Source organism: Chrysochloris asiatica, unplaced genomic scaffold, assembly GCF_000296735.1.
Source record: "Chrysochloris asiatica unplaced genomic scaffold, ChrAsi1.0 scaffold00095, whole genome shotgun sequence".
Classification (NCBI taxonomy): Eukaryota; Metazoa; Chordata; class Mammalia; order Afrosoricida; family Chrysochloridae; genus Chrysochloris; species Chrysochloris asiatica.
Window position 1 is genome coordinate 10377789 of NW_006408613.1, and position 10007 is coordinate 10387795.

At 37.3% G+C, this 10007-nt stretch overlaps 1 pseudogene; it reads left to right on the top strand.

The window, feature by feature from the left end:
• Positions 1–2254: 2254 nt before the first annotated feature.
• Positions 2255–2837, top strand: LOC102816366 (annotated as a pseudogene).
• The last annotated feature ends 7170 nt before the right edge of the window (positions 2838–10007 follow it).

Consider the following 10007-nt stretch of genomic DNA (forward strand, 5'->3'; position numbering starts at 1 on the left):
AAGTACTAATACTTGAAGGTAAATTACTATTTATTTTACTAAAATGCATGACATGGGTTACATGTATGAGGATAAGTCATAAAAATATTGCTACAAGGTATCAAAGGTTTATTCAAACAAAACCTGTTTAAGCATACCTTTGAGATTTGTGAATGATGTAGAAAAGTTATTTTCAGCAGTACACTGGTCTTAGTCTTATTATGGTGCTTTCAGAAAAATGTCTAATCAAAACAGTAACTATTGGCAAGTTTAATTCAAAGCAATGCGATCAGCTCAGGAGGTTATGCAAACTGATTTTTGGAATTCCAAATGGATAACCTGATAGATTTTATCAAAGGACATGGGGTTATTAAAGTTTTAAGAGAACTACATCAGTGTGGAAAAAACCTACATCAGTGAGAAAAATGTCAGGAATATTGCATTAAGGAGTTTCAATGAACCTGCTCATTCTTTGAAGATAGCTGTGCTGTGCTATGAACATTTCACTGGGAATCCTGATCTCATACATCACTTACCTTATACCTTCAGATTTCTTTTTGCTCCCCAAATTCAAAGAACATTTGAAAGCGACATGATATGAGTTGTTGGAGGATGTCAAACTGCCATTTTGATTTGGTGTATATGGAAGAGTATAGAATTTATCAGGAAAGTGTTAGTTAGATGGAAACTGTGCCTTCAGAAGTATATAGACATATGTGAAGGATCTGTCAAGGAACAAAAACTTATTTTAGAGTTTTAAAATGAATTTTGTATGATGTTGTAACAATCCTTTTTGAATTATCCTCATAGTTGACTATGTAAAGGAAAAAATATATATAGTTCTGTCTTCATGCCCTCTGTAGTGGAGTACCAGATGAATATCACATTCTGTTTTAATTACCATTTAATTATACAATTATCTATTTTCTCTTCTTCTTTTGTAGAGAGTTTTGGTAGACAGGAAATTGTATTACTTCCTCAAATATGTGAGAGTCACCCAATGTACATATTCCTAGTTGAAGTTCCAAAAGTTCAGCTTGCACACTCTAAATAAATGTCCTTTTTATGGCCATGAACATTGACATGCTTTTTTCATATTTCTGGTTTTGTTGGTGGTTACATTCTTTAAAAAGTCCCCCAAGTATAGTGCTGAAGTGCTGTCTCATGCTTCTAATCCCAAGAAGGCTGTGATGTGCCTTACAGAGAAAATATGTGCTTCATTCTGACATTAATTATACTGTTATCTTTATATACAATGGAGTCCTGGTGTGGTACTGTGGGTTAACGCTCTAGACTGCAACATTTGTTTAAACTACAAGGTCAGTGGTTTAAACTCACCAGATGCTCCTCAGAAATCCTAAACAGGGTCACTATGAGTCAGAATCGACTTGAAAGCAGTGAAGGAGTGATGAACTACTTACAAATATTTAGTCACTGAAAACCTTATGAATAGCAGAGACACACTGTCAGATATAGTGCCAGAAAATGAGCCCCTCAGGTTGGAAGGCACTCAAAATGTGACTAGTGAAGAGCTGCCTCCTCAAAGCGGAATTGACCGTGATGGGGTAAAGCCCATGGGAGAAAATCCCACGGGACCTTCATTTGCTGATGGGGCACAACTCAAAATGAAGAGAAGCAGCTATAAACATCCACTGAAAATCGGAACATGCAATGTACAAAGTATGAATCTGGGAAAATTGGAAGTTGTCAAAAATGAAATGGAATGCATAAACATCGATATCTTAGGTAATAGTGAGCTGAAAAGGACTGGTGTTGGCCATTTTGAATTTGACAACCACAGGATTTAGTATGCCAGGAATGACAAATTGAAAAGGAATGGTGTTGCATTAATTGTAAAAAAGAACATATCCAGATCAGTCATGAGGTACAACGCTGTATGTGATAGGATAATATCCATGCCCCTACAAGAAAGCCCAGTTAATACCACTAGTATTCAAATTTATGCACCAATCATTAAAGCCAGTGAGGATGAAATAGAAGAATTTTACCAACTTCTTCAATCTGAAATTGGTCAAACATGCAATCAAGATGTATTGATCATTACCGGTGATTGGAATGCAAAGGTTGGGAGCAAAGAGGAAAGATCAGTAGTTGGAAAATATGGCCTTGGTGATAGAAATGATGATGGAGAACGCATGATAGAATTCTGCAAAACCAATGATGTGGGCCATTTTCGTCGCGCGGAAGAGCTGCCGCCAGGTGGGAGTCACGGAGATGGGGAGTTGCGGACGCCTCAGACGGTGCTGCCACCGCCATGCCGTTGTCATCGCTGCGGGTGGCAGTGGTGTGGTCGAGTAACCAGAACCGGAGCATGGAGGCGCACAACATCCTCAGCAAACGAGGATTCAGTGTGGGTCCTTCGGTACTGGGACCCACGTAAAGCTCCCGGGACCAGCCCCAGACAAGCCGAATGTCTACGATTTCAAAACTACATATGATCAGATGTACAATGATCTTCTTAGGAAAGACAAAGAACTATACACACAGAGTGGCATCTTACATATGTTGGACAGAAATAAGGGATTCAAGCCCCGGCCAGAAAGGTTCCAGAACTGCAAAGACCTATTTGATTTGATCCTCACCTGTGAGGAACGAGTCTATGACCAAGTGGTGGAAGATCTGAATTTCTGGGAGAAGGAGAGCTGCCAGCAGTGCATGTCATCAACGTGAACATCCAGGGCAACCACGAGGAGGCCACCCTGGGGGCCTTCCTCATCCGTGTGCTGTGCCAGTGTATCCAGCACACAGAGGACATGGAGAATGAGACTGATGCGCTGATGCAGGAGTTTGAGGAGAAGAGTGGCTGGGCCTTCCTGCACATTGTTTGCTTCTACTGATGGTGCCATGGACCCTGCCTCAGACTCCCTCGGACCCCTGTTGCCTGGGAGCATCTGCAGACTGTCTGCTTCCACTGATGTGGCTCCATGGAGCCCGCCACCTCGGCGCTTCCTTTGTGAATACTGTTCCTTCTCAATTTTGTTTTTACTTCTAGGTATTCTGCCAGTGGGTGGTAGTCTTACCAAATCAATTGTACATATGAAATGAGACGATATACATCAATGCCATATTAAAAAATAATCAAGTTTTTTCTATCCACTTGTATCTGAGTGGGATATTGATTGCACTGATTTTTTTCCCTTTAACCAAAAAAAAAAAAAAAAGAAAGAAAGAAAGCGGTTTATAGAACCTTTTCCGGACATGTATAGTTGTACAGTTGTGTGAGCCTTTCTTTGTCTCCCTCTCACTGGCTGAACTGTACAAATACCCAAATAAAGCAAAGGACTGTATATTCTCACACACACACACAAAAACAAACAAAAAAAACAAAACAAAACAAGGCAATGATTTGTTAATTTCAAATACCTTTTATAAAACAGCATAAGAGTTGACTATACACATGGATCTCACCAGATGGACTACACAGAAACCAAATTGACAACATCTGCAGAAGGAGACGACGGAAAAGCTCCATATCATCAGTGAAAACAAGGCCAGGGCCAGACTGTGGAACAGACCATCAATTACTCATATGCAAATTCACACTGAAGCTGAAGAAAATGAAAACAAGTCCACGGGAGCCAAAATATGACCTTGAATATATCCCACCTGAATTTAGAGATCATCTGAAGAAAAGAATTGATACAGTAAACACTAAAGACAGAAGACCAAAAGAGTCGTGGGGTGACATCACGAATAACATACAGGAAGAAAGTAAAAAGAGTCATTACGAAGACAAGAAAGAAGGAAAAGATGAAAATGGATATCAGAAGAGACTCTGAAACTTGCTCTCCAGTGTAGAGATGCTAAAGCACATGGAAGAAATGAGGAGGTACAGGAGCTGAACAGAGAATTTCAAAGGTCAGCTCAAAAAGACAAAGTCAAATATTACAACTAAATGTGCAACAATCTGGAGTCAGAAAACCGAAAGGGAAGAACATGTTCAGCATTTTTCAAGCTGAGGGAAATGAAAAGTCAAGCCTCAACTATCATTATTGAAGGATTCTCTGGGCAAATTATTGAATGATAAAGCATCAAAAGAAGATGTAAGGAATATGCAGAGTCACTGTACCAAAAGGAAATGGTTAATATTCAACCATTTCAAGAGGTAGCATATGAATAAGAGCCAATGATACTGAAGAAAGAAGTTGAGGTGCATTGAAAGAATTGGCAAATAACAAGGCACCAGGAAATGATGGAATATAAATTGAAATCTTTCGAGAAAGTGAAGCGGCACAGGAGGCACTCACTCATCTCTGCCAAAAAATTTGGAAGACAACTATCTGGCCAACTGATTGGAAGAGATCTATATTTAAGCCCATTCCAAAGAGAGGGACCCAATGGAATGCGGAAATCATCGGACATGTCTTTGATATCTCAAGCGAGTAAAGTTTTACTAAAGGTAATACAGAAACGGCTACAATCATACATTGACAGAGAACTTCCAGAGGTTCAAGCTGGATTCAGAAGAGGCCGTGGAATGAGAGATATCATTGCTGATGTCCGATGGATCTTGGCTGAAAGCAGAGAATATCAGAAAGATATTTACCTGTGCTTTATTGACTATGCAAAGACTTTTGATTCAACATTGCGAAATATGAGTATTCTGGGACACTTAATTGTGCTCATGAGGAATTTATACATGAACCAAGAAGCAGTTGTTCGAACAAAACATGGGAACACTGAATATTTTAAAATTAAGAAAGGTGTGCGACAAGGTTTTATTCTTTCACCATACTCATTCAACCAGTATGCTGAGCAAATGATCCAAGAAGCTGGGTTATATGAAGAAAAATGTGGCATCAGGATTGGAGGAAGACTCATTACCAACCTGCGATATGCAGATGATACAACCTTGCTTGCTGAAAGTGAAGAGGATTTAAAACATTTACTGATGAAGATCAAAGAGCACAGCCTTTGTTATGGATTACATCTCAATGTAAAGAAAACAAAAATCCTCACCACTAAGCCAATCAACAACATTCTTATCAATGGAGAAAAGATTAAAGTTGTCAAGTGCTTCATTCTTATTGGGTCAACTGTCAACACTCATGGAAGCAGCAGTCAAGAAATCAAACACTGTATTGCATTAGGCAAATCTGCTGCACAAGACATTTTTCAAGTGTTGAAGAGCAAAGATGTCAGTTTGAGGACTAAGTTGCACCTGACCCAAGCCATGGTATTTTCAATAACCTCATATGCAACCAAAAGCTGGACAGTGAATAAGGAAGAATGTAGAAGAATTGACACATTTGAGTTATGGTGTTGGAGGAGAATATTGAAAGTGTCATGGGCTGCCAAAAGAACCAACAGATTCAAGTTGGAAGAAGTGCAGCCAGAGTGCTCCTTGGAGGCCAGGATGGCCAAACTTCATCTCTCATACTTCGGACATATAGTCAGGAGGGACCAATCACCAGAGAAGGATATTATGTTTGGTAAGGTGGAGGGTCAGAGAAAAAGAGGAAGATCCCCAATGAGATGGATTGGCCAAGTGGCAGCATCGATGGACTCAAGCATGGCAACAGTAGTGAGGTTGGCCCAGGATCGGGCAGTGTTTCATTCTGCTGTGCATAAGGCCTCCATAGGTCGGTACCGACTCGATGTCACCTAACAACAATAACAACAACAGATACAATATTAATGAATCCACAATGTGTATTACAGGGCTTAAAATGTTCATGGAAAAATTGTATTATCTTTTAATTTAATTTGTCCTTGAATATTTTAAATCCTTCTTGTTTTAAATAAAATACTTTAACAGAAACATACATGAAACAATATTATGCATTGATTATCTGGCAAAAACGTGTGACCATTGGCTTGCTGAAACTTAATCCTATATTTCTTTTAGAGCAATAGTTCATTATCTTTTAATTTAGCCTTGGTGGCAACTTCATAAAACATAACTATATTAGTAATGGGAATTGACTATATAGTATTTCATAATACATAATATTATACTCAGAAATATATAAACATACATTACATTTATCACATTTTATATGTTGTTGCTGTCTGACATTGAGTTTGCCTGCTACTAAAGGAGGTCCCATTCACTACAGAGCAAAATGCTGCCAAGGTTTGTGCCATCCCCAGATCAGTCCAGTATTTTCCTCTACGTTTTTCCTACTCCAACTTAGTCTAACATTTTGATTAAAAACTGTTCATCATCTTATCAAAGTGCAAACCTCCAGTGACAGACTAGTGAAGACTGCACATGAAGTGAATGATCTCCTGAATGGAGGGTGAAAATTTAATGATGGAGCAATATGGCAAACCAATTTACGAAAGAGTAGAACTGTGTTAAAAGCTTTTTAATTGCTAATTTTTTGAAAGTAGGTTTCCAGGAAATTCTTCCAAAGTACTTCTGGATGGACAACACAGCCAAGAATGTTAACCATTGAACCACTCAGGGATTCTTGTATTACATATATTTTATTTACAAATATTAGTAATTATAACATACATTATGATATTGTTTATTATATTGCATATAAATTATATTTTGTTATACTATACTAATTATTATTATGTAATATATTGTATATATTATAGAATGGATTTCTAGTGTGGTACTGTGGATCAATGCCTTGAACTGCAAGGGTGACAATTCAAGCTCACCAGCCACTCATGGAAACCCTGTGCAGGGTTGCTATGAGTCAGAACCTATTAGACAGCACTTAATAATAGCAATGTGGCAGTGTAAGAAAAACATTGGACTGCTAACCACAAGATCAGAAATTTAAATCCATCAATAGCAACTCAGAAACCCTACACAGATTTGCTATGAGTCAGAATGGACTCATTGTCACTTAACAACAACAACAGAAACACATATTATATAAGAATTATATATAATGTATTTATATAATAGTGCCTAATTACTCTTCTATATGAGTTGCCCATTATATCCCTTTGCACATTTCCCAAATTATTTATAATGCTCTATTCTCTTGGTCTTTCAATAATTTAAATGACCACCCCTTCAGACTGTATTTCATTCGTTTTACAAATGTTCATCAAGAAACTTTTTTTCTGGGGAATGCTACGTACTGTTATTGTCTATTATTTATCTGTCCTTGTACAGTTATACTTGCTGGTGTTCTAGAATATAACGCCTTAGAAAGGCAATCAAGTACCGTAACATTGCTGTTGTTGTTATGTGCCGTGGAGTCAGTTGCAACTAATGGTGACCCTGTACAGGGTTTCCGAGGCTGTAAATCTTTAGCACAGGGACTTTTATGTGTGGATGAATATAAATTTTATATCCAACAAATCATATACTTTGTTTCATCGTAATGACAGTAATCCCCTCCATGTATAACAATTATCCCACTTCCTCCCTTCTTATTTCCATTCCACTTAGTCTTTCATAACTGTTCCAAACTTTGTTGCTTTTTTTGATCTTGAATGGTTGAACAGTCTCTGAAGAACATACCTTACTAATATGTTCCTCCTGGAATCCTGGTGTGGCACTGTGAGTTAATGTGCCAGACCGCAAAGACGTTTGAACTGCAAAGTTGGCAGTTCAAACTCACCAGCTGCTCCTGGGAAACCCTATAGAGGGTCGCTATGGGTCAGAATCGACTGGACGGCACTTCACAACAACAACAATGTATTTGTATATATACATGTATATACATATGTATCCCCTACATTTATGTATGTCTGTTTGTCTGAATACGTGAGTATTTGACACACAGTAAATATTGCATAAATGGATAAAGCATTTCTTTCTCTGAGTGCATGTATATCATGGGTTTTCTGGAGTTTCTGTTCCATCTATTCTCTGGGCAGGCCCCATAAGGCTGTCAGAGAAATATTAGAGAGAGTTTTGGATGGCATTGTACCTACAATTTTACCACTGTAAATGACACAAGACACACTAAATTACTCATATTTTGGGCCAGGAAGTTCAGTCTTTTATGCGGTAAAAGGAAAGACATTGCTAAGATATTGATGAAAAGCCCTAATAATCACTTTAAAAGTAATACAGTATTAAGTATTTCCCTGAAAACAGAAGACATTTTAAACCATTTTTAATGTTTTATGGTAGCAATTATTTACATACATTTATATTAATGTTTATCAAACGAGTCATATATACATTTGCTTTAATTTTATTTTTGTTTTAAAGATACCCTTAAGTAAATTAATATGCCCATCATTGTAAATTATCCAAATGATCATTTTTAACCAGTACTGTCACATGATTTCAATCCCATGCTTGTAATTCATTTGATTATTGTATGAGACCACTTACAGTAATAGCATTTAACTTGTAATGCTTTGGATAGTGTGTTAGGCTGCCAGTAAATTGTCACATCTCAATATCAAGAAGACAACCCTAAGATGTATTTATGTACCATATTCTAGGAGATGAAGTAGGGTAAGATGGGGATGGTTAAGCATAAGAAATTAAATTAGTGAAATGAAAATCCTCTGACCTTTAGAGTTCCAATTCTTACATCTACAGACCTGACAGGGACAGCTGAGGCCCTTCGAGGGTACACATTGCAGGAGAAAATCTTAATAGCAAAAGCTGCATAACCTTGCAGTCTAACCTTTTAACTGTCTTGATTTGTTTGAATGATATAAACCCAATATATATTTACATACTTAATATTTACATACTTAATTTTTTTGAATGATATAAACCCAATATATATTTACATATTTAAAATAAATGTTATTAAGTATCATTAAGATATCTTGCTGTCTCAGGTTATTTCTTTTAAAACTATGTATAATCAATGCCACATATTAAAGTTTCACATATTGTTTCCTTAGATTCAAAATTTAAGCATTGAAAGGCTATAAACTAAGAAGAAAAGGATATCTAATAGACTAAAATTTTACCAGAACACATACATAAATGCAAAAATGAAATAAATATTTTCAAACCTAAATAATTATCTGGATATAATTTAATTTGTAAATATTGCAGTCTCTGAATGTTTACTTCGTAAGCTTTCCTTAAAGGTCTCTACCCTGGGAAGCACAAGATTCATTATACAGTTCATATTTCTGATTTAATACAAAGACATGTTGTTGTTGTTTGGTGCCATCAAATTGGTACCGACTAATAGCAACCCTTTGCACAACAGAACAAAACACTGCCCAGACCTGGGCTAACCTCACAGTTGTTGCCACACTTGAGTTGATTGATACTTTGCCAATCCATCTCGCTGGGGTAGCCCTCTCCTTCACATTATCAAACATGATATCCTTCTTCAGTGACTGGTTCCTCCTGACAATATGTCTGAATTATGAGAGATGAAGTCTGCCATCCTGGCCTCCAAGAAGCACTCTGCCTGCACTTCTTCCAACACAGGTCTTTTTTTTCTATTGGCAACCCATGGCACTTTCAATATTTTTCTCGAACACCATAACCCAAATACATCAATTCTTCTACAATCTTCCTTAGTCATTGTTCAACTTTCACATGCATGTGAGATTATTGAAAATACCATATCTTGGGTCAGGCGTACCTTAGTCCTCACGCTGATATCTTTGTACATCAAAACTTTAAAAAGATCTTGTGCAGCAGATTTGCCTAAGGCAGTATGTCGTTTGATTTCTTCACTTTCAGCGAGCAAGGTTGTATCATCTGCATATTGCAGGTTGTTAATGAGTCTTCCACTAATCACAATGCCACATTTTTCTTCATATAACCCAGTCTTGGATTATTTGCTCAGCACACAGATTGAATAAGAGTGGTAAAAGAATACAACCCTGTCACATACCTTCTGAATGAAAATTGAGCCATGAGATTGTGTTACATTCCAGAACTAAAGGGCAGCTGAAGACCATAGTCTTGTGTTCCTCTAGTTTCTTTCTGATCAATAAGCCTGGTCCTTTTTTCAGAAATAATTTTGAGTTTTGTTACATGTTTCCTACACCTTCTAATGTAATCCCTTTCAGAACAGTTGGTATTGGTAGTCAGGAATCACCTAGTTCTTGTTTCAGGGTCACGGAGACGGATGTTCATGTGCTCCATTCTACTAATT